Source organism: Ambystoma mexicanum, chromosome 13 (assembly GCF_040938575.1).
Source record: "Ambystoma mexicanum isolate Mex_15411 chromosome 13, UKY_AmexF1_1, whole genome shotgun sequence".
In the NCBI taxonomy this organism is placed as follows: domain Eukaryota; kingdom Metazoa; phylum Chordata; class Amphibia; order Caudata; family Ambystomatidae; genus Ambystoma; species Ambystoma mexicanum.
The window spans coordinates 140,668,775-140,694,525 of NC_090938.1; positions in this window are offsets into that span (position 1 = coordinate 140,668,775).

The window sequence follows — 25,751 nt, forward strand, 5'->3', positions numbered from 1 at the left end:
GATGTTTTCGTGCCCCGCCCCCCTCTTTCGCGTAACGTTAGCCGCCTGCTTTCGCACTCGTTTCGCTACCATTCATTCCATTTAGCAACACTCAATTAAACCCTCGCCACTTTACAATTCCTCCCTCCTCCCTTATTTACTTCCTCCCCCTCCCTCACAATTTCGCATTGCTTGTTGTGCGTGTCATGCTCACCAAGTTCTCTCGATGCAGGGCCGCTCGACTGCGTGCACCCCTCCAAGCGGCTCGCCACCTCCCCTCGTCTGGACCACGTCTGGACACTCGCCGACCGCGGGCGGGATACTTCTCAACCGGCTCCCGAGGGCCAATATCCGGATTGCGCTGTCCGGTCCTCTCGCAGCTCCGCGATGGTCCTGTAGTCCTCAGAAGGGGGCAACGGCAGAGGGGGCCGCGCCGCCGGGCCTCCTCGCAACGGGAGTGCCTGGAAAAATTAAAAATAAAAGTCGATCTTAAACAGATCTCAGCAGTGCCTCCAACTTGTCGGGGGGAAATTCTGCCGGGGTCGGCCGGGCCGCCCGCAGACCTCCGGGCAGGGAGGCCCCAACTCCTCCCGTGTATATCTCGGATCGAGACAGAGTATGAGGCACACACAAGGAGCAAGGCAACTTCTGCTGTTTATTATGCAAACGGCAGGGATGGGTCAAGGAGCGTACGCGTTCGTCCTGACACACACACGATCGTGGGGCTCGCAGGCCCTTTTTACTGTAATATGACGCGCTACTTGCGTCACTTCAAAAAGTTAACAAAAACCTACCGCCACTCTTAATTGGTTGCTCGAGTGGTAGGGTTAGTATAGTACACATATAGAGAATGATATTAGTGGTCAAGGTGTAGTCAGGTGGTATATCTGGGTTGTCCCTTCAATTAGATACATAAGAATTGTTACATGAAGACCCCTGAGGATTGGCTAATGTTACTGACGTCTGAGATAAGAGCCCCATGTTCTGATTGGTGCATCCGTGAGCTCCCCAGCCTGGGACCACCGTTGTTCCCAGCTCTCGGTGTACCCGTGTTTGCAACAATGTTTCAATATGGGTACATGCAGACAATGTGAGGATTTATTCATAGGTGGGAGCTGACCGTTCCCACTGTAGCAGGTGTCCATTGAGCCTTTCAAGTGTCCCGGCCTGTGTCTCGTAGTGCGGGACCCAGACGCCCTGTCTCTCCTGGGTTTTGGCATCTCGTCAGGTTCGGCTTGGTCACGTGAGGCGGGACCGTGTTTGAGGCAGAATTCTGCACAATTAATATTGTTTTTCCACTGTGTGTCTGGTTTAATTTGTAGATATGATTCTAACGTTGGTACGCGGAGTGCGAGGTTGCAACATCGTGCCTTTGATGATTTGGTCTTGGATGTGGGTTTGCAACATTGCGACCTTGGCTGGGTGCTCCACCAGGCTCATTCTGCAGGATCAGCAACCTGACTTTTGCTTTGTTAATGTCCACGGAACTCTTGCTTGAGGCCTACTTGGGCCTGGTGCATAAGTGATCCATTTCGTGCATGGGTGCTTTAGATTATAGTGGCATATATTTCCATGACCAATATCGTGTTTCCATTATACCTCTCACGGTGGTAACGGGTTTCAAGGGAAGCATGAGCAAGCGTTATAGATGAGTTCATGATGCGTCTTGCGTTTCTGTACTCTGAAAGCCTATGTAAAAATAATAAAGATGCACGTCCGTGAATATGCCTGTCGCCTACGTCAGAGCACTGAGTATATTCTTCGTGTAGGTTGGTGTGGGAATGTTAAGTGTGTATATTTATACAGATGTGCTTCCCGTTGTCTAGGTCGTCATGGCATCTCTAACGACGTGTGGTTTTTAGTCTAGCTGATCCGGGCCGCAGGTGTCGGCACGGCCAGTGCGGGCTGCTGGGCAGGCAGGTGGACACATCCGTATGTTCCTGTACCATGGTACCTGGTCGTCTGGTAACTGGACGAACTCTTCTCGCGGCGGGTGTCTGGGCCGTGACCCTCTAGGCCAAGCGCGAGAGGTGAAGGACGGGAGCCTGGTCTTCCATTCTCCCACTTCAGAACCGTTTACGAACCCGAATCTGCGCTTCAATCTGCTTGCTATCTAACGCTTCGCCTCTAAACACACGGCGGAAAAGACCCCCCCCCCTCTTGCAGGCCTGAAAACGCGGCCTCCGCTTGAGCGCGGAAGGCCGGGGGAGCGGGAAGGCGGCCGGCTGGGAGGAGCCTGCCTCCCAATTGCAACATCCGAGCGGCGCCAACTTCAGGATAAGACCCGGGACTGCTGGATGGGCCCCGCGGTCACTGCTGCATCCGGGTGCAGCCTGAGAAGAGCGAGCGGCTCAACACTGACACCAGGAAGAACGTAGAGGCAAGCGGCCGTGATCCACGGGAGCCCAGGTACGAGCGTCCTGCGCACCCCTAAACCGCATACACACGCACGGCAGACAGGCTGAAAATCCCGTGCCCCCCGTGCGACAAGCAAGCAAGCGGCACAAATCTCGTGGCCGCATTGGCCCTAAGAACCGAAGAGCTGCGGAGGGGGTCCCGAAGCGTGACACTGGTGCGCACGTCTGAGGGGACAGCGAGGAACACTCGGCACCCCCGGACTCAAGCAACGGAATATAGCGGGGAGCTCTAGTGGCCCTGGGGTTCTGAATATCCTACTGAGGCACCATATGCAGCCTTGAGTCCCGAGGACCTGCCACGTCGCCTCCGAAGACACAGTCGGCCCTATCCATGACAAAAATGGGGAAAACCGATAGATCACAGAGAAAGCTGACCTTTGAAAGCTGCTCTTCCACCAAAACGGGGCCCCCCGACAGTAGATCGCAATCCCCGACCCAGGACCCACCGCATAACAGAGAGGCAACGCAGGACTTCGACATCAGGGAAATACTACTTGATCTTAAAGCTGGCATAGGTGGCCTAGGAAGCAAACTGGATACACTCTCCTCTAAAGTAGTCCAGCTCCAACACCGGCTGCACAAGCATGCCGAACGGCTGGATGCAGTCAAGCAGAGGGTCTCCGACCTCGACGAAGGGGCGTCAGCCCTGACGACCAAAGTGTCCTCACTCGAGACGCAAATGAGAGTGGTAATGGCCAAAAATGAGGACCTGGAAGGTCGTTCCCGGCGCAATAACATAAGAATTGTCGGAGTCAGAGAGCACCAACTGACTTCCAAGATGGAGGACCACGTGGAGAAGATCTGCACTGACTTGTTTGGCCCAGAGATCCTGTCCAAGCTTTTTGTAGTTGAAAGAGCCCACAGAATCCCTAACACAAGACCTATCCCGGGAGCGAACCCGCGTCCCATCATAGCGAAGCTACTAAATTATAAGGATCGAGACGCAATCCTCAGGGCCGCAAGGGACAAAGGGAACCTACTGTATGAGGGAGACAAGATACAGTTCTTCCCTGACTTCTCGTAAGCAGTCCAGACACAGAGACGGTCGTTCACAGCTGTGAAACGCAGGCTGCAAGAAAACCAAATCCAATACTCGATGCTATTCCCGGCGAAACTTTGCATCCAATTCGAGGGAAAAACTCAGTTTTTTAACACGCCTGAAGAAACAAGCGACTACCTGGATCGCACTGGCTGCAGACCAGCCCAAAATAATGGCCTCCAACAAAGGGGACACCGACCAAGAAGGGACCCGCCATAACGTCGCCTCCGGATGAAAAACTGATCAAAGACGTCCATTTTCCATCGACGCAATAACTTAATCATCACGAAATAAGAGCATAACAGTGGGAGGGAGCAAACCTCCTCTTGGAGGGCTACCAGTGCCCCTTGCACAGCAATGTTGACAGTTTATTTTATTAGGGACTGTTCGTCGTGGGCCAGTTGGGGGTTGCCCACTCAAGGGAGGGATACGAGTTCAGTACGGCCGCCTTATACCCCGCACTGCCATTCCACAACAATCACGCTACACGAAGCAGTCCGATCAGAAGCCAAGTCCTCCAGTCACTCATACGGATCAAGCCATCAGTCGCAATATCCGGACCTGTCAAACTTGAACTCCCCGGATCACTCTGATGACAGTGCCAACACTTAAAGTCGCCACCTGGAACATCCGTGGAGGCAACCAGCCGGCGAAAGCGAGGAGAATCTTCCAGTACCTCCGCAGACACAAAATCAACATTGCCATACTGCAGGAAACCCACCTCTTGCCACAGTCGGAAGTGCACTGGGCCAAATCCTGGGGCTTTCACAGGTATTTCTCATCGTACTCTTCCTATGCCAGGGGAGTCGCAATCTTAATAGATCGGAGAACGAACTTTAGTGTAATCGATTCGCAGAAAGACTCTGAGGGGAGAGCTCTGCTGGTGAGGGGGAAAATCGCAGGAGGATAATCGCAGGAAAGGAAGTAGTAATTGTGAACTCCTACGCACCAAATACTGACAGCCCAAACAACTTTAACTGCGTGATGTCCCAACTAGGAAAGACCAATGCAGCAACCATTATATGGGGAGCAGACCTTAACACACCAATTGATCCCAGACTTGATAAATCCCACAACACAACCGGGAATCCATCGAAAGCCAGCGCTCAAGTTAGGGAGATCTGCCAGACTTTTGGCCTTTCTGACACCTGGAGGCACCACAACCGAGACGCTAAGGACTACACATTTTACTCCGCTGTCCATAACACTAGCTCCCGGATTGATTACATCTTGGCGTCCACCCACAGCCCATTCGAATGGGGTATGAGTCAAATTCTGCCACGCACCTTGTCTCACCACTCAATGGTCACTCTCGAGGACTCCCTAGCGAACACAGCAGTCCCCGGCCTTAACTGGAGATTCAAACCAGGCACACTTACCGATGCAGTATTCGCGGACGAACTGTGCAAAGAAATAATGGCCTTCAGCGAGACAAACAAAGGCTCTGTTGACTCGCCCGGTACCATCTGGGAAGCTCTAAAGTGCTTTGTCCGTGGCATATGCCTAGCAAAAGAAAATGGCAAAGAATTATCGGACAGTGAACTACGTCTGAAGACACTAGAGCTCCAGGTCCTCACGACCCCAAGCCCGCACACCCAAGCCAAACTGAAGGAAGAACTTCTGAAGTTCAAGGAAACGGCCGAACGAGAGATAATTATAAATAAACGTCATAAATAAAATTCCTGGGTCGCGGTCGCCAGGTCCGACAATATGGGGAAGGACAGAAACCAGGCGCTCTGCTGGCCCGGCTGCTGTCGATGGACAGAACCCCGACCCGAGTTGAATGCGTTAAAGACGATCAAGGGCAGCGAGTGTACGCAGAGGAGGACATTGCTCTCACATTTCGGAACTTCTACCAGAAACTGTACAGCTCCACAGGTATCTCAGATCCCAAAGCCATACAAGAGTATCTCAACGACACCCAGTTGTACTGGGTGGAAGCAGATCTACGAGAACCTCGGAATGCACCGCTGACTGAGGAGGAAATTCTGGAAGCAATAAAATCCCGCCCAAACTCGAAAGCACCAGGCCCAGATGGGCTCATTGGAGAGTTCTACAAAGCTCATGGATCCATCCTCGCCCCACTCCTACTTCGCGTTTATGGAGAAGCAATCGAGCATGGAAGCCTCCCCCCCACACTGCGTGAAGCTAACGTTATGGTGCTGCACAAAGCCGGCAAACCCGCAGATGACTGTGCATCCTACAGGCCGATCTCCTTAATCAACCTGGACAATAAAATCCTAGCCAAAATACTCGCATCAAGGCTCCTCCCTCTCATGCCAGCTCTGGTGATTGGAGATCAAGCCGGATTCATCCCTGGACGCAGCACCACATACTGCATCAGGAGACTGTTTGGAGTCATAGAGGCCGCAGATCCAACGCTACAAGCAATTGCGGTAATGCTCGACGCCGAGAAGGCGTTTGACTCTGTAGAATGGCCATTCATGATGGCGGCGCATAGACAAATGGGCTTCGGCATTTTCTTTATCAAATTAATATCGCTGCTATACAACGACCCACGATCACATGTCACTCCAGGTAACACTAGATCCACGAGCATATCATTAGAGCGGGGAACACGACAAGGTTGCCCGCTTTCGGCCCTGATATTCGCCCTTGTTATGGAACCCCTGGCATCGAGATTACGAGAAAACCACCTGACCCGTGGTATTAAATTGGGCCCCACAGGTTGATTGTCTCTCTTTATGCTGATGACGTTGTGTTGTTCGTCAGTGACCCCCGAGTGAATCTTAACCCCGTAATGCACGAAGTGATAAGATTTGGCCAAATGTCAGGTCTCAAAATGAATCACTCCAAATCAATAGTATTCCCCTTGACTCCCAGTACAACTGAATTTATTGATGATCATGGTTTCAAATGGGAGCACTCAAAGGTGTGCTATTTGGGTATTTACATGTCACGTAACCATCAGGAGATCTATAAGGATAACTATGTTACCACGTTAAACTCCCTGCAGGAACGCATACACAGGTGGAAATCGTTACCATTAACGCTTTGGGATAGAACGTCCTTGACTAAAATGGTCATTCTTCCTAAGCTTCTGTACCTATTCATTAACATCCCGTTACTCCTCCCAAAATCCTTTCTCCAGAAGGTCAAGTCGGCAGTCCTAGAGCTAATATGGGCGGGTAAACCAGCTTGTGTCGCTTATAACACACTAGTTCAACCGACGTCGAAAGGGGGTCTAGCGCTCCCAGACATAGAAAAATACTATTGGGCAGCCCAGGCTCACTTCCGGAGCTTCTGGTATATGACTCACTTTGTTCGCCCACACGTGCAGGTGGAACGAGCCCTGGCCTCGCCCGACTTGCTAAGCGCCGTTATCATAAGTCAGATCCCAGTTCCATACAACACGCTCAACACAGTTTTGTCTACATACGCAATCTGGAAGAAGATGGCGGCCAAATAAGGTGTAGATGTAAGATTCTCCCTGCTTCTGCCCATCAGATTTATTCCTGGCATCCCCCTCACAAATGAAAAAGTATTCCTGATATGGGCTGACAAGGTTGATGTCCACTCCTTCGGAGACCTGTTCCCAGAGGGCACCTTTTTAACCCCACAAATGGCCAAAGACAGGGGCGGAGACACTTCCCTGGATGTATTCCTTTACTTTAGACTACGTCACACATTACACAAAATATTTCCCTCATTTCCCAAACAACCCCCTACTTGGGAGTTATTGCACAACACGATTCAGGCTCAGGGGGAGGGAAGGTTAGTCTTGATGCTATATAAATCCCTGGTGGTCGATATTGGGAAACCCAACCCTAAAACAAAGCTAAATTGGGAAATTGCCATTCACAAAACGATACCCACGGAGGACTGGTCCTATATCCTATGTCAAACTCAAAAGGTCGCACTAAACACCCTCTATAAACTCATACACTTCAACTTTGTCCACCAAACATACTATACCCCAGTTAAGAAACACAAGCTTCACCCGGAAACGTCGCCCCAATGCGATAGATGTGCAGCGGCCCAGGCGGACTTCCTCCACCTAGCATGGGACTGTCCTGGAGCGAGGCGCTCCTGGAACTCGGTTTTGCAAACGATTGCCGACATCATAGGCGAACAGCTGACCCCACTACCACTGGGGCCCCTTATGGGTCTCACCAAATACCTTCAACCAGCAGCACGTAAATTAGCATCCCTTCTTCTGGTGCTGGCCCGAAGAAGGATCGCCATGTCATGGAGCCGAGGCCCACTACCCAAAGTCGAAGACTGGAAAAAAGACATAACATACTGCCAGGACGTGGAAAACGAATTCATAAGAACCCTTCCACTGCATGCACGCCCCCCCCGACATCTGGGGACCATATATTACATACCTGCTAAATTGTAATGAATCGTCGGACTCCGCGATTCAACTAGCACCTGAAAGGAGAGTGTGGATCTATGATCGTCAAGACTGCACTGAATTGTTAAATTATCAGACACTGATGAAAGACTGTTTCGGACATTTTCTCGTGCTGTGTGGGTGGGAGAGGAGGCAGCCTTAAAGGGGAACTCGAGATTGGGTAATGTTATGTTATTTCTCTTCCTTCTATTTTCCCTACATTTCCTCTCTTGCACCCCCTTTTTTCCCCTCTTCCCTTTTTGCCCTTTCCAAAGGTTTCGACAGAGCACCATGTTGATGCGTTTGTATGCAAAATTCAAAAATAAAGTTTAAAAAATAAAGAAATAAAAGAATTAAATGGGGAGTAAAGGCGGGATCTTCCCCAGAGAGAAATGTTTTGAATAATGGGTTAAACTGTGCATTATAAAGCACACTTTATGTGAAAAATTGGGTAAAAAGCCAGTTTCAAATTGGTTTTTTAGGGTAACTCCTTTAAAAATCCAATAGATACTAGTCGACAACAGTAAACAGTATCATTTCCCAACACATTTACACAATGCCCTTCCGCAGAATATATGCCTCTATAAAAAAACATTTTCAGGCTGGCTGTGCCGCTACGTTTCCATGTTGGCTGCACCAAAACATGCCAGTATTCCCTAATAAAAACATACTCATGTTTACTTTGTGCATAATGGCAATAATGATACCATAAGAAATAAGAAAACATGCGTACAAGCAATAACCCAAAACTTGTGATTGGTCTGTTGTCCACAGCCTTTGCTGCATTGTGAAAGATTTTCAATTCTCATCTGCTACTAATAGCTAAATCACAAATTCTAAAAACGAATCAACACTACTATACAGTAGCATCCTCCACCTGCCTTCCTGCCTCCAGAAAGCACGCTTCACACAAATTAAGCACTTGTTAAACTTGCCAACCCTACCACCCACACTACATCTACGTTAAACAACACACGAGCAAGAGCTCAAGCTTGATTAAAACCAGCACACGGCAAAACCTAAACGCATAGCGCACACAATGGTCAAGCACAACAGCAGGAAGAGAACAATACAACAAAACCTGCCTTCCAAATACGATTTAATTATCAACTCTGCCCCCACTAACCCGCCCGCAATTCTACCTTTTTAATTTCATGACTCAAAGTGCCAAGAAGACGTGCAAATGGCAAATGCTGCCCTATAGCAAACACCAGTAACATAACTAAACAACATTATCAGCTATAAGAAAAACCTATCCCAAACGGATGAAGCGTGAACCAGATGGATGAAGCGTGAACCAACGATGATATTGCCGATGCCCTGCTCCCATCTAGTGGTAAAAGCAGAAACTGCACCATTGGGCAGAATCCATTTCGATTCAGTTCAATATTTAACTTATTCTAAGCTTGAGCAAACAAAGCATACACAGAGTATAAACTACAGCAATCTATCACAATCAATGAACCACTTTGTACAATACAGAGATCCAAAAAAGAAAATCCGTGAGTGCAAGCAACTGTAGTATACAAACACGTTTATATGTACTTCAGTTTTCGATAAAAGAGAGAAACATGCGCATATTACAAGGCATATTTCTATGTAAGGACAGTACTTCTTTTTTTGTATTGTTCATTTATAACTCGCGGTTTCTAAGCGCAGGGTGGGGATTCAAATCTCTGTTGTTTTGTTTCCAAGACAACTGCGTTGCCCCTGAGCTATCCTGCCTCTAAGTGTAAGGTGCTCCACCGGAAAAAGACCAGAACCAAGGGCGACCATAATGTTTCTAATGGGGAATACGATTCTATTATTCAGGTGAAATTTCACATTTTACTTGTGACAGATTCATCGGAGTGAAAGCAATATTACCACACAGGCATCTCACAATGATGTTTATGACAAAAAGAAAAGTATTTTTTTAAAAGGCTGCAAATGTCTCATCAAAGATAATAGGGCAATGCCAATGCATAATATAGAAATACAAAATAAAAAGATAAACAGGTAAAACAAGGATATTTTTAATCAGGTGGCACGCTTCCTGCAATTGGACTCAACTGCAATATTCACTCACATGAATTCTTGTCCAAAAGCTTAGCATTAAATCATGCACACACTTGTCACGGATGAGGGATCGTGTTAGGTTTTGATCTGCTCTCTGTCCATGGTGTGTATGCTTAGGTCATGTTCAGAGTGTTGGTGTGGAATGTTTGGACTGGAGTGTGCATGAGTATTCCAAAGTGTGCATGAGTATTCCAAGAAAAGCAGTTGGGACCTGGAACTGAATGGAGGAGGGGGCCGGTGGATGTCTCTCCCTGCCTATGTATTTTACTTAACTGCCCTCATGTACTTACCTGAAGTATACATCCAGAAAAGACGTATCAAACCCACGCCAGGCTCCTCTTACATATTTAGCCCTAGAGCTACGACGTAACAGATCAACAGACAACCCAAGTCTCTAAAGCGAAGGGAGGCTCGGGACGTGCTCGCATTGGAAGCAAGACGACACGTAGCAACACGGGTTCGATCCCCTGGTGCGCACTTAGAAACCTCTGAGTATTAAGCGCCTTATAAATAACCTATCATGTCAAAGCGTCGGACATGCGCCAAGAAACAAAGATGAGCAATTCCGTCTTCCTTAGGCACTTGCCCATAGTTCATCCGTGCTTCTCTAACTGCTGCTAGGGTTGTCTCCTGGTCGTTAAATGAAAGACACTCAGAGTCTGAGTGGTTGCAGGTGTCCCAGCACCTCTTTGTTTTCTTGTCTAATTGTTCACGGGTGTTAGTCTATAATGTGAAGCTTAGCTAATGCCAGTGCTCGTGAAGCCTGGAGTTCATAGTTTTGCTTTCCAAAGTTACAGTAAAGCTATGCCAGATATGCCTGTGGTGGTTAAGGATGGGCTCCAAGGGCTACAGCCTCTGTAAACACTATATTGGTAGGGACCTTATGAGATGGACGCTTCCCGTTCCCGCCTTGGAGCCCAGGCAATCATCCTTGTCTTTTCGCTGCTATTCTTGGTCCCTGTCTCTGTCTTTCCACCTTCACTCCCCACCTTCCTCCGAAAGATCTCGCTTTCATTGCCTTTCCTCGTTCCCAATTGTCTTTGTCAACAGCTTGATGCCAGTCTCCTGCATTCCTTCCCCTTCTATGGCTCTGCTCTGCCCTTTCCAAGTCTTCTTCTTTTTTTGTTTATTTTCTTTTGTATTAACAGGTATTTACACACAAAAAAGAACGTTATAAATAGCAACCGACCTCTACAAACTCCAGCCCACACATTCGCAAAAGAACACACAGTTTACAGGTACATTTCATTAACTCTATCCTAAATCTTCTCATATTGGTGGAACTTATCCAGTTGAGAAAACAGAACCTTTTAAATCAGAGACAAGTTGTGGAAGTTCCTTAACCCAGTCTTTCGTTAAGGATGTCTTACAGCCTTCCAAACCCTAAGAATCATCTTATTCGCCATCATAGCGGCTCTGAATAGCGACTTCTTCTACGTTCTGGACAACTCATCTATGAGGTCATCATCCCCTATAATCATTGTTTCAAAATCAAATGCAATTACCAGGCTCAACACCTAGTTGACAAATGTACAGGCCTCATTCCAGAAGGTTCTTCCTCTGGTACAATCCCAAATCATGCGTTCCAGCGTCACTTCAGTATGCCTACACCCCAGCACAAATGTGAATTACACATATTCAGTACGTTCATCCTTACAGGTGTCCAGCATGTCCTATTCAAAATGTGTATCTGTCTTGCACACTCACCACCATTGAGCGATACAAAAGGAATGTTACTGCATATCATCTCCGACTTCATCTCATCCACATTTGTTGTAAGGTTTTGTGACCATTTCTCAACTAAACTAAACTCTCTCAAAATTTCCTTTCCTAGCCCTCAGCAGGTGGTTATAAACCGCTGAGCCCAAATGGTCCTGCTTTGCAATTTGTACAATGTGGTCATCTAGGTCTTCCTCCCTAATAAAGTGGGCACCACCGAACACTTCCTTCAGTGTGCGGAAATCTCTATTAAAATCCCCTTCTAAATTGTACTTCGCCTTCAGCCTTGACAATGTGATCCACGCACCATCTCTATCAAGTCCCCAAGCCATTTTACTCATCCCAGGAACCATACTGGCCAGAAAAGTGTGTTCCCATTAAGTTTCACCCTTTGCGTCAACCCGATCTAAGCTCAGGGCAAGTTTTGGAGGTCAGAACAGGCCTCGGCTCCACGGCCAACCATGCTAGTTTCAGCCCTATTTCAATCATCCGGCACAGCCTCCAAGAATGGCACAATGTGGCGCATTGTAAATGCTAGATGGTATGCCCCAAAGTTGCGAACATTCATGCCTTCCTTATTCATAGGCATTTGTAGTTTCCAGATTTTATCCTTGGTTTATTTTCCCAAATATAATTCTGCAACATTTTATCCAGCCCACACAAGATCCCTTTTATCACTGGTAATGGAAGCATTTCCAAAATGTAATTAATTCTCTGAGCTGCTATCATCTCGAGCGTGTTGACCTTACCCCACAGTGTCAAATAAAGTTTAGACCATCTCTTAACGTCCTGCTCCAAATTCTCTAATGCCAGTGCATCTGCATCAACTGGCCAAGTTTCTCTCGTGAGCCAAATCGAAGATACTACATTTTCGTCACGCACTACTGGAAACCTTCCTTCACGAAATTGGACTTGATACAGAGTGACGTAATCGGCATAGCCTCGTATTTTCACCAATCCATTTTGTAGCCTGAAACTCTTCCAAATTCCTCCAGTCGCCCCATCACTGCTGGAAGCAAATTCGAAAGATCCAGGACCGCCAACAGAAGGTCATCCGCCTAGAGCCAGACCTTCTATTCTACTCCACCACAATTCACACCATTGATTCGCCCATTTTCTCTTAGGATTAATGCTAGTGGTTCCATTGCAAGGACAAACAATGGTGAGAGAGGAAATCCCTTCCTGGTACTTCTCTGCAACACAAAAGGATCTGAAATGTACCAATTTGTCATCGCCGTTGGCCTGGTGTACAACAATTATATCCAGCCAAACCTATGCAGTATCAGAAAGAAGTATTTCCAATCTATCCGGTCATATGCCGTTTCTGCATCCAGGGACAGAGCCACCACATCATTCTTCAACTTACTACCTTCATGTAGGGTCAACATGTAGGGTCAACAAAAGACATCTTAATATTGATTGATGCATGTCTGCCCTTCACAAACCCTGCTTGGTTGCGATTGATCATCCTGGGCAGTACCTGCTCTGGACGTCAAGCCAATGATTTTACCAATATCTTCCCATCCATGTTTATTAAACTAATGGGTCTGTAGCTGGCCAGGGGCATTTGTCTTTTTTGACCAAAACAGAAATGTGCGCTTGCCGGACCGTTGCTGGGAGAAGACCAGTCTCAAGGGATGCCATGAATATATCCGATAACAACAACAACAAAAATTCTCTGGTGTTTAGATGGCCCGGAAAGTCCCACATTACATAGAGGTTCTGGAATCAGTCAAACCAGATTAAATAACGGAAATAGATAAGTGCAAGGCAAACCCCAGCATTATTATCATCAAAATAAAGCACATACAGCATACAAGCATTGAATTCTTGGAGCTCTTGCTCGCTATATAAAAAACAATGGTTTATATATTGAACACTTGTCATAACTGACATCATAGTGTTATCTTAGTTACCAAAAACCTACGGGGGATGGGGATTGGTTAGTGATGGTGATTAGACACACATTCTAGGAGTTACATTTCTAATTGGGTAACGCTTGTCTGACTCCTCCTGAGACCACCTCTAAATTGATAAAGGTAAAAAGACATAATCTCTGCAACAGGTAATTGGCTGGCACCTTACTGCATGGGCAGCCTAACATTGGGGGTTTTCATTGGTTGGCTTCGTACTAGCAGAGCTTGGACAACTGACAGGTCATCAAGACATGAGCCAGACAAGAGTAGGGGGAGAGAGGTCTGCAAACTGCTTTCATTTCAATTAAAGAAGATACCATCCCTCAGTTCTAGTCCATGAGCCAGGGTGATCTCTTTATATTTGGCCTTGTACGGCGTCTCGTGTCTGAGTACACGTATAAGGAGTAAGGCATGTGTCCGATCTGTGTTTGTTGCTAATCAATAGACAGTGTTCTTCAATTATGGGTCACGTGTGATGGGACCATGTTTGGAATTATTTCACCCTACATTTATTGGGATTTTAGCTAATATTAATGTGAGTTATATGGTTTATTTTAACACTAGGGACACTATTGAGTTATTCTGCATGGATTTCGCTTTGCTCATAATTGCGTGCACCTGGCTAACAATGGTCGGTTGTGCTCTTCTAAACTTTCATTATTCTGGGAGTATACTTCTGCATTTTGGGAATTGCTATGTCATGCCTTCTCTGCAACATTATGACCCTACGGTAATTCACAGTAGCTGTGGGTGTGGTTACCAGCTTCTGCCTGGGCTCTGCACAGATCTGTATTTCTGTGGTTTCAGCATTTTGTGTTCTCTCGAAGCCTTTAGGCCTTTGTCTATCTGAAAGCATGCAGTAGCTTCTATTTTGGCAAAGATGGCTGCTCATTACTCTTGCGTTTCTCTGTTAGTGAGCTATATACGCGTGTCATTCATGTTACATTCAGCGTATACATTGCTTAAGTTAGTATTCATTATGTCTTATGGATGCTATGTTAATATTCTTCATGCATAAGTGCATATATTACCTAGTGTGCATGTTCTTCATGTTGAGAGCACGTTTGCTTCATGTCTAATGCATGCACATATACTATCACAACAATAGTTCGATTATATTTGCCGTCTTCAGCTTAGATCGTGTCTATTTCTACATGTACCTGCCTGGGATAAAGGCGGTACGGTTGTCTTAATGAGTAGCGTTTCTCACCTTTACGACATTGGGCCAGAGGAGGGGCAGAAGCTATGGATGACGTATTCATCTGACTCGGAACACTCCCCCCTCTGGCCGAGTCCTCGACCACACTCTCCTCTCTGTTCTCCTCCACATAGGGCTCTTTGGGCATCAATATCTTAGTCACCCCCCTCAAGCATCCTGTATGTCTAACATGTTCGTCCACACTCCAGGTCATATAGCAGCATTCCCCATTGGAATCACAATATACCAAGTGCTCGGTGTAATTATGAGGGCCTGAGGACAAATACATTTTAATCCTGGAGGGGCAATAGGGCTTCCCGTTACTTGGGCACGGGGGAGGTCATCTGTTTGGGTATACTCGTATATGTGAGCATCAAGGTTTATTACTATTTTTGTTCCTACTGCTTTTTTGGCAGTCTTTTTGCAATTTTTAGAACATACAAGGCAAATATTATTGGTACTAAAATGGCCATCAGTACTTTGAATGCATTAGCCAACCAGGAGGGGATCCATGAGAAAAGGTAATTAAAAAGTCATCATCAGCAATATCATTTACCTCCTCCACCATTCTTGTGTGTGCTTCTGTTAAGGTGGCTATGGCCTCTGAAGGGTTTAAATTCTCCTCATCGTGGGCGGATGTGTATGTGCAGCAGTAAGGCCGAATTTCTGCACACATTCCCCCCTACATGGCCATTATCAGATCGAGAACGTACCTGTTCTGGAGGGTTATGAGTCTTATGGATCTCAACTCTTCTCTTATGGCGTTAAAGCCTTTCACAGTAGTCTGCAATAGTTCCCATCGTGTAATTTGCAGCCCCTTTGGATTCGTATTTGCTTGCAATCCGGTAGTAAAGAGGGATATAAAGAACAACTCTGTTTTACTAAACAATGTATGCTCATCTGGTATGTTGTTATATGTGTTTGCTATCTTTACCAAGTTATAGTTACTTCTTCTTGTGCGCTTAAGTGTAAAGGACCTCTTATGTCTTCTGTGTGTGTTCACGGTGGGGAAATCGCTAATCTGTACTTCACTCTGGGGTACTACCAAGGGTGGTGTACTTATTACCAGTAGGGAGCACAAGCCTCCCCAATTAGGAGGGAGCTGCATATAAACCCTTGAACAACAGGCCCAATAGCGATCCATTAATACAGAGGTGCCTATTTTCATGACTGGCACCTGCAATGCGTTTGCACCCTTTGTTTTGCCCTACTTTCACTGGGCCAGTATTCATGAAACATAATGTGGTATTTTTCACTGGTATGGGTAGGGGGCCAACTTCATCCTCTTCCCATGGTGAGCAATTTGGAATATTCAGTCCATTCTTTGAGACATAGATCATTTGCATTTTGCACAACCTCTACTGGTACTGTCAGGAGTGCTTGTGCTTTGCACCCCATCATCCCTTCGACCCAACCTTCTGAGGTAAATACCTGTCCATATATTAGTAACAGGGGTCTTTCTCGGCACCAAGGTATCTCAATCCCTGCTGCATTTATGCACTGTAATAACTTATGGTCCATTATTTTAACGTCTTCTCTATTCGGGCCCTCTAATCTGTATTGCATCCCCAGGATCGTCCATCATAGCCTTTTGTTTCATGTAACTATCCTCACAAGGGAATGTCTTTTTTGTCATCCATCGCAAGGTGGCCCATCTTCCTTGGAATTGCACCCTAGATGTACAAAGTGCTAAGTGCATTAGGCAGTGTGCTCTATGTGTTGGTATTTCTGTGGCCACAAATGTCCTGGAAGTGCTTATGGTGTAGGGAAGGAGGGAACACACATAACAGCTCTCATCAGACATCTCTCTCCCAACTTTGCTCATGTGCTGTTACCACAAATTGTTAGTGATATGGGCAGAAACAGAAATATATTTGCACAGGTGCCTAGAGTCATCTAGCACTCTTCTATTTAGTCCGCTCATCTGTGTGTTTACTACAGGGAATTGCTCTGGTGCCATTTCATTTATCGTTGTTACAGTACTTATACTCAGGTTTACTGGTCTAGCAGTATTATAAATGATCATTTCTCTTGCTGCGATAAAATAAAATTATATAAAAACTATAAAATGTAAAAAAACATTGCTATTGTGATTATTGCCAGGGTATGTACTTTCTGCAAATCTCAACGAGCAAATTCTCGACTAGGCGCTAAAAGAGACTATCATTTATTTTTTGACATATGCATTCTTGTATCAGGAGAAGCGTTTTTTTGTATCCTTCACAAGGAAAACCTTGTCAATATTGAAAGAAAATTCCTTTCCAACAATATATAAGTCTTTTGATTGAATAGTAATATGGCGATGCAAATATTCCAAGCTCCTGAAAAGGGATAAGGGGTTCAAAAAAAAAGAACAAGAACAAGAAAAATAAAATTGGTAAAGGGAACATCTGTTATTTTTCTTTCACTGCAGAAGTATCATGCTTTATTCTAGGCGAACGTTGTTGAAAGGATGTCAAACAGACGTGTCTGTTTATCTAAAGAAAAAACAATGCGTCTTTTATTCTTCTTGCTGCTGATTGGTTCTCGTCATCAACCTTGTTTCGGGTCCTCTCTCCTCTTCTTCAATTTCATGCTCAATGTTGGCAGACAGGGTGGTCTCTCCTTTGTAGTTTGACATTGCTGAGGTGTAACCAGGCATGCCTTCCTTGCACCTTTATTGCGGACTGTGTAACCGCCTCCACTATGAACGGTACCTAGAAATGGGGCTTGTGTCACTTCCCGGTGAAATTCCTGTACAAGATCGTGTCCCCTGGAAACAGTTCTAGTGGTTTCAGTAGAACATTTGGATCAGTTTGTCCCTGTGCTTCATCAGTCTTCATTGAACAACCCTGCCGTGCTTGTACCTGTCGTGACATTTCAGAGATTCCATCATTGCTGTCAAATAATCGTGCATTTTGTTCATTAACACAATAGCAAAGTTGTCTGCATCAGTTTGAGCTAGAGCGGGAGGAGCAAGGGGTGTGTGCATTTGGCGTCCTGTCACCAGCTCATGTGGAGTCAGGTGATGGTCAAAGCCGGGCTGATTGCGTAATGCAAATAGGGCTAACGGAAGGCAATGGAGCCATCCTTTTTTCAGTGTCTCGTTTAGTTTGGTGATTCGCTCCTTTAAGAGGCCTTGAGGCACTTGTGAATGCCGTTTGCTTGTGGGTGGTAAGCAGATGAGAATGTATACTTAATGCCCAAAAGCATAGTGATGTGCTCAAATACGTTATTTACAAAATGTGGTCCATTGTCAGGCCTGAGTACTTCTCACACTCCCCACCTTGGAAATACCTCACGTACAAGGAATTTTCCGCCACATGCATCTGGATGTGTGCATGGACCTGCTTCAATCCATTGGGGGGAGAAAGGGCAAACTACCACTAGCATGTACCTGTAGCTGTTACATATTTTGAGCATATCTACATAGTCGATATGCAAATGCTGAAATATTCCAGTAGGACGGGGTATAGTTCCTCTCACTGTTTGCAGGGTATGTCCAGTAGTGAACTTCTGACATGTTCAACAATTTACAATAAAATTTGCGATGTGTGCTGCCAAATTCGGGACAAACCAGTCCTCCAAAATCAGTACTGCAAGACACTTGCTTGATGTGTGTGCTGGGTAGTGCAATTGGTCTAGTACTACTGTAAGCAGTCCTAGGGGCATGACTGGTTTCCCAGTGCTGTCCTGTCTCCATGTTGCATCTGTGGGGGACAATGAGCAATGTGAGGGGTCAGAAATGAAAGCCGAACACAAGGTTGTTATTTTCTCTTTCAAAGAAATTTATTAAACAATAATGGGTTGGGAAAATACCTTTCTAGTCCTGATCTAAAGAGGAATTTCCCTACCTAGAAACTAAAACTAAGGATCTGGCTGTGTCAGGATGTTAGTAACTGAAAGTCCTCCTTGTGTCCAAACCTTCCTATACTGACCCTCACACTATAAACAAAACAACAAAGGGTGCAAGGAAATATCTTTAACTTAATGTTGGCAAAAAGGGTTCAAAACCAAAAGTATAAACATAACTCCAATGCAATTGTTCTCCAAAGTAAAGAACCTTGGATCCAGAGGGTGGTTCCCTTCCCCAGGATTTTTAAACAGGATGGAAAAAATGTCTCTTTAGCTAATAGTTCCTTTGTGTCTTCAATAGACTCAAAGTTCTCGTTCAAGCAAAATGTTCTGTTATAGTCTTTCTGTAAACGTTTTTGTAACTTTTCAGACTACCTGGTATGCTCCCCTGCCAGGAATCTTCATACAATGTCAGCTGCCTGGTGTACTCACCTGCCAAGATTTCTCTTTAGGGTATTTCAGATTACCTGGTATACTCCTCTGCCAGGAATGTTGATACAATTTCAGCTTCCTGGTATACTCGATTGCCAGGACTTCTTATGTGTTTCACAGATCTTTGATACAACTTCAACTGCCTGGGGTATTTACCTGCCAGGACATTTTATGCATTTCACAGTTCCTTAGCTAGACCACAATAGCATATACCATGAGGTGCTTGGTATATCTATCTATGGTAATATTTGCTCAAACATATTTACTGAAACCGCTCTCCACATTGGCATCTCATGCATATATACTTGATTGGGGTTTGCCTTTATAAGTTGCCTTGTCTGCATTCAAACATTCTTCTTATTGGGTGTTGAATTTGTACTTTGCCTTCACTGCATTCAAACATTCTTCATGTATTTTCTGCATCAGCAATCTTGTATCATTCAAAGACTTGTTGGTGCGCTTGTCGGAACACCCCAGGGTCCTCCACTGCTTTGAGCAGACTCACCGGTTCCTTCCAGCATCTCCAATGCTGCTCACGCCTCTGCAGTGTGTTTCATTGACCCACTTTCCAGTTTGGAGTGTGTGCATGTACTTCCAGCATCCTGCGTGGCTCCATGGTCACATGCCAGCTTTCCTTGTCAGCCCGGCCAGGAAAATGCTGTCTCATCGAGCAGCCCAACCTCCAGGAGCTCCTACACGGCTCCCAGCGTCTCCACAACCCTTCTTGCATGTACACTGAACTTCTCCTCCTGTCCCGGTGGCTTTCTCAATTTCGCCAGCCTACAACATAGATGGGAACATTTCCTCCTGCACTGGTGGATTCAATAGTGCGGTTGCCATCTTTAAACGTCCCGCACACTGAAGACTTGGGAAACAACTAGTCTGCATGTTGTACTTCCAGCTACTGCCACTTTGCACAAACTCTCTTGTCCTCCTCCTCAGCTCAATACCTGGGTGGTTATCAGAGTTGGAGTCCAAGGTTATCTTTGGACCTTTAGCTCTTAGATGTTTTTTCTCATGGATTTCACATAAAGGCACATCACAAACAAAAGGTGTTATGTGTGATTTGTAGGTGTTAAGGTCAAAGGTGGGGGCCTGACTAGAATGACAGGCCATTAAGAACTTGGGTGTTAGGGGTCTTCCTCATGGGAAAAGGGGGAATACTGGGATTTATCCAATGAAGTCATAACATCTCCCAGGAAGTTGTCTCCTCTCATGTGATCCTCCCTCGTATAACTGCCTCCAGGGTCGGGTTCAGGTAGTGGCTGCCGTCCACTAGCAGCATGGGAGGAGGTCACTGCCAGGAAATCTGTGAAGACTCCATTGGATTAATTACAGCACCCCCTTTGTTTCCATAACTCTTACTCGTCTGTTGGTGCCCTTACCTTCAATTCGGTAATTTGTGCTATGCGTAGTGTATTAAAACCCTCTTACATCACCATGTTGCATGCATGTGTGCATTTGTTTGGTACAGTCGCAATGTCAGATATTTTGAGAAAATATGCTGCTCTTTTTGCTGCCAGTTCAGCAGCCTGGTTGCCGCAAGGAATTAAATCTGCACCTCTGGTGTGCGCTGCGCACCCCACCGAGGCGATAGCCAATGGGAGTGGGAGTGCGTCTATGAGTCTGTTCAATAGTGGTACATGCTAAGCTGGTGTGCCGTTGGCGTTGTGGAAGCCCCACCTCTTCCAAAGTGAGAGTGCTGAGTGTACTGTTGACGTCACGTAGACGGACTACACTTGACTCCCCTGAGAACTATAAAAGGTGTGGTTCTGCACAGGTGGGAGAGCAGCAGTTGGGAGAGCAGAAGGGAGGCTGTGTGGCTGAGTCCACCAGTGGATCCCTTCTCAATCCGAGACCAATTTCTGCCAAGAACTTTGAGCGAGCTGGGGATGCGGGTTGGAGCGTGGAAGCTGCAGCACAGGAAGCCTGGAAGGACTGGAGGAGAACGTATGCCGAGACGCTGACCCAGTGTGGCCGGAGGGTTGCAGCGTGGCAAGGGAACTGGGCTCCATGGAGCCGCATTAAGGCAGACTGCTCATTGTTGGCCGTGTCCAGGCCAGTGTTCGTTCCTCTGGGATGTTTGCTGGTCCTAGATGTGTTTGAGGGGCAGGTGGTGAGACCCTGACCTCAGCCCACAGATCCCGAGGAGCTTCCCGCCAGTGCTGAACTACCTGAGTGAGTCAGAGAGAGAGAAACCCAGTGGTGTGCATGATGCGGAAGCGGCGCACAGATCTGAAAGTGAAAAGTGAGCAAAAATGACATTCTGTACAACTCTGTAAGCAGAATAAATGGTGAAAGGCAATCAAGGTTAATTTCGAAGTTGAAAGGCAAAGGAAGAAATGCATTCTGGGATTTGTAGCGAATTGAACTGTGAAACCTCATTGTCAAAAGAAGAACCGCATTTGGGGATTTTGTAGTACAGAAACCTAACATGTGCAAAAATAAGGAGATTGGGATTATCATAGCGAAAAGATTGAAAGTCCAGTATAAAGCAAGAAGGACAGTTTTAAAAAACAGAACGTGTGCAGGAAAGGAATATATGAAAGTGGTGCAGGAAGCACTTGAAGATAAAAAGTACAAAGGAAAGCAAGAGTAAGGAATAAAGTGAGGAGCAAAGGACCAGAGTAGTCGCGCTTAGGAAAAGCAAAGAGCCTGGCGTTTTCGAAAGCCTCTGATTCTACCCCATGAGAGGATTGTATGTAAGAAAAACTGTATATAAGGAAAGGGCACATCCTGACCAGCTGAACATGTGTTTGAAACTATAGGGGCCTATGTTTGGGGAAGGGCACCCTCAGAAACCTAAAAGGAACTGTGATATATTTTGTTTTGTGTTGAACCTGACCAGCTGAACTTGTGTTTGGAACTTGAGGGGCCTACGCTTGGGAAAGGGCACCCTGAGAAACCTAAAAGGAACTGTGATATATTTTGTTCTGTGTTGAAAGCTTGGAGAGGCCTGAGCTTGGGGGATGGAACCCTGAGAGGCCTACCTAAGAAATCAAAGTGCATCCTGATAAAACTGACTTTGTATTTTAAAGTTGGAAGGGGCCTGAGCTTGCGAAGGGAGAGAGGCACAGTAAAGTGAAAAGAAGGTGCAAGTGTCCACAACGGAAAAGGAAGAACTGAAAGAGGTGCAAAGTGCCAGAAGAAGGGTGCAGAGAATAAGGAGAGGGGATAGAAGTCAGAGTGGTCACGGCTGGGAGGAGCAAAGAACCTGGCATTCTCGAAAGTCTCTGACACTACCCCATTAAAGACATTTGTTTAAAGGCAAATCCTGACAAAATAAAATATGTTTTGAATACCTGAGAGGATTGAGATTTGGGGAAGGGAACCCTGAGAAGCCTACCAAAGAGGAACTGTTGTGTAGAACCATTTGAGAGCATGAAACTTGGGGAAGGGAACCCTGAGTGATAAAGAAAGAGGAACTGTTGGGCAGAACCATTTGAGAGCATGTAACTTGGGGAAGGGAGCCCCGAGTAATAGAGGCGAGATTTACTTTCCTGGAGCAGTCAAGCAGCATTGTGAATCAAGCCTGAACCCAATATTGAACACCATGTATAGATGTCAGCAGTGGATGTGACTGTCAAAAAACTAAATGAGTGAGACCTGTAAGAGTGAAGCAATGTGCGCTACAGTGAGTGAATACATTTCACCATGGGTTCCGCAAATCTTTGCCAACAAGGTTGGGTGTTTGAAGCAATTCATGCATAAGATCAAACTGAAGGATGATTCTATTCCTGCCGTGGCAAAAGTAACGACAGTGCCTCTTGCACTTAGGAAGGAGGTAGCAGTGGAGCTTCAACGAATGGTGGAAGAGGGAGTCATTGAACCAGTAGAAGCCTCAGAATGGGTGGGTCCCAATGTAGTGGCATGGAAAGCCAATGAGTCTGTGAGATTGTGTATCGATTTTAGGGGAATGAACAGAAACATGTTTGCTGATAGAGTCCCCTTACCAAAATAGATTAACTAATTTCAGATTTACCGTAAATCTGTACCTTTCATCGGTCTCCCCAACTCACCGGCTGTGTTGATCTCTTTAGCAATGCTTTTGATCTTGGAGCCAAGGACGGTATCACAGCGGCTGCTGTTCCTCCCTGACTCAGTCAGCCGCGCAAGAGGGCCCCGGGACACACAATACAGGATTCTTCAGTCTGATTTCCTTGCCGTAAGCTTTCTAATCTGGAAGGTTCTGGAAAGTAACGTCTTCTAGCCGAAAAGGTCAAGGGTATTTGCATCCTTGCATACCCTTCTTGGTTTACGTCTTCCTTCCTTCGTTCAGCTGCAGTCGGGAAAGTACTGTTCCTTCGTGTGCTTTTCTTTGCTCAAGAGTGTGCTCTCGTGCTCCGCTTTTTATACGTGTGGGGAAGTTTAATGGAAGTCAGGTGTGAGTAATCACCAATATGTGTCTGACCTTGCCTCACCATAGTAGAGGGACATGTCAGGTACAATGTCTGGGTGGGAGTCTGTTTTCTCCCAGAGCGGGCTGTCCTTTTGAAAGTGTTTGTGTAGGGAAGCGGGAGGGGTGTAGAGTTTCTAAATATCCTATCGGGTAGGATGGGGTAAAGGTGTTACAGGGAGGGGGATACCACATCTCGCCATCAGGTGTCCCACTCCCACTCCCTGAAGACCCCTCACCCACGTGATCCTCCCGCGCTCGTCCACCCTAAGGGTCTCGATCCAATGGCGATGGAATGGAAGACAGAAGGAGGACAAAACACCGATTTTACGAGGGCTTGTGTCAATAAGATCATGCAAGTGCGGGGGGGGAAGCGGACAAGTGACGGGGGAGTATAAAGGAAGTGTTAAGTGCTGCTAGGGAGGTGGCTCATAGGTGCAGAGCGTCAGAGTACTGTAGGGTTGCAGATACAGTCCCTAAGTGGTTGAGAGGCCCAGAGGCAGTGCAAGGGCAACTGGTCGTGCAGGAGCCTGATCCCATAAGTTCAGTGGGTGGCCGGGTAATCAATATACGCAACAGACAGGGATATCGGCAAGGGAGAGGGAGAGAGAAAGCGGAAGCGAAAAGGAAGGTCTTGAGTTGCTTTCGGAACCTTAGGTGGTCCTGCTCAAGCTTGAGAGAGGCAGGGAGGCTGTTTCAGAGGGAGGCCCCAGCTGAGGACAGAGATCTACCCCCCACTCTCTGCCTGTAGAAGCGTCTGACCCTCAGAGAGTTGGAGTTGGATGAGCGGAGGCCTCGAGAAGGAAGATGCTTAGGAAGGGAAAGTTGGATGTGGTGTGTTCCAAGGCCCCAGAAAGCCTTGTGGACGATGCCGAAGGTCTTGAACTTGATCCTTGCAGCCACAGGGAGCCAGTGGAGGGATTTCAGGGCTGGAGAGATATAATCCCTGGGCTTGAGGTCAAGGACAAGTCTTGCAGTCCTGTTCTTGATTATTTGTAAAGGGCGAAGAGTAGAGGCAGGCAGATTTAGAAAGAGGCTGTTGCAGTAGTCCAGCCTAGAGAGGACCAGGGCTCTGGAGACAGTGATCTTCTGGGGGAAAGTGAGAAATGGAAGAATGCCTCTGGAGAAGTGCAGCTGATAGTGTGATTTCTTAGAGACTTCAGAGATGTGAAGAGATGGTGGAGTCGAAGATGACACCAAGGTTCTTAGCCTCACAGGAAGGTGCAGATAGAGGGCCCAGGGTGGGTGGCCAGAGTAGAGAGGAAAGGCAGGAGCAGTTGTCCCAATGAGGTGGATCTCAGTCTTACTGGCATTAAGGCAGAGATAGTTGGAGGCACACCATTCCTGAATTGCGGACAGACAGTCAGGTATGAGGGAAGGAGCAGAAGAGGGTGAGGGGTCATCTGCATAACACTGAAAGTTAGAACAGAAGGTAGAGATGCAGTGGGCCAGAGGTGCCAGGTAGTGGTTAAAGAACCAGGGAGAGAGGTTAGACCCTTGGGGGACACCTCATGTAGAAAGAGGGAAGAGGGGAAAGACCCGAGTCGCACATGGGAGGGTTGATCTGAGAGAAAGGAGGTCAACCAGACTATGGCCTGACCAGAGATACCCAGCTTGTCAAAGAGACGATTGAGCAGGATGGCACGGTTGACCGTGGCGAAAACAGAGGATAGATCAAGGAGAATGAGGACAGAAGGAAGGTTAGAGTCTAGATTAGAGAGCAAGTCGTCACAGGTGTTCAGGCGAGCAGTTTCCATGCGTCTGGCTGCTCTGAAGCCAGACTGGTGATATTGATATTTTATTTTTATCGCACTCATACACAAGTATATCATGGAGACAAGCAACGGATTCAGTATGAAGATTAATCTCGGGAATGGCCAGCTTTTCCAGGAGTTTGCCAACGAAAGAAGTGATGGAGATCGGGCGATAGTTTGCCGGAGGGGAAGGGTCGGCAGAGGGCTTCATAAGGAGGGGGTGCACAATGGAGTGCTGAGGGGAAGGTTCCAGGGGCAAAAGAATGATTGCAGAAATAGGCCAAGGCTGGAGCAAGGGTGTCAGTGTGGTCCCTGATGGTTCTGGAGGAGCAGGGGAGCCCCTGCTTTGATGAGACTTTCATAGATTGGACTTGTCTAGAAACATCGTCAGGAGTGAACAGGGAGAAGGAGGAGAAAGAAAGAGGAGATACGGCCAGAGAGCGGCCTGAAATGGTAGAGGAAGAGGAAGAGGAGGTAGAGGAAGAGGAGAGAGTGGATAGGATGTCCTGAGTTTTAGTGGTGAAATGAGATGCCAGAGTCATGCAAAGGCCCTGTGACGGAACAAGAGAGGTGGAGACTGCAGCAGGATTGGCCAGCTCCTTGCAGATTTTGAAAAGTTTGGCCGAGTTGTTAGAGGCCACTGAAACACAGG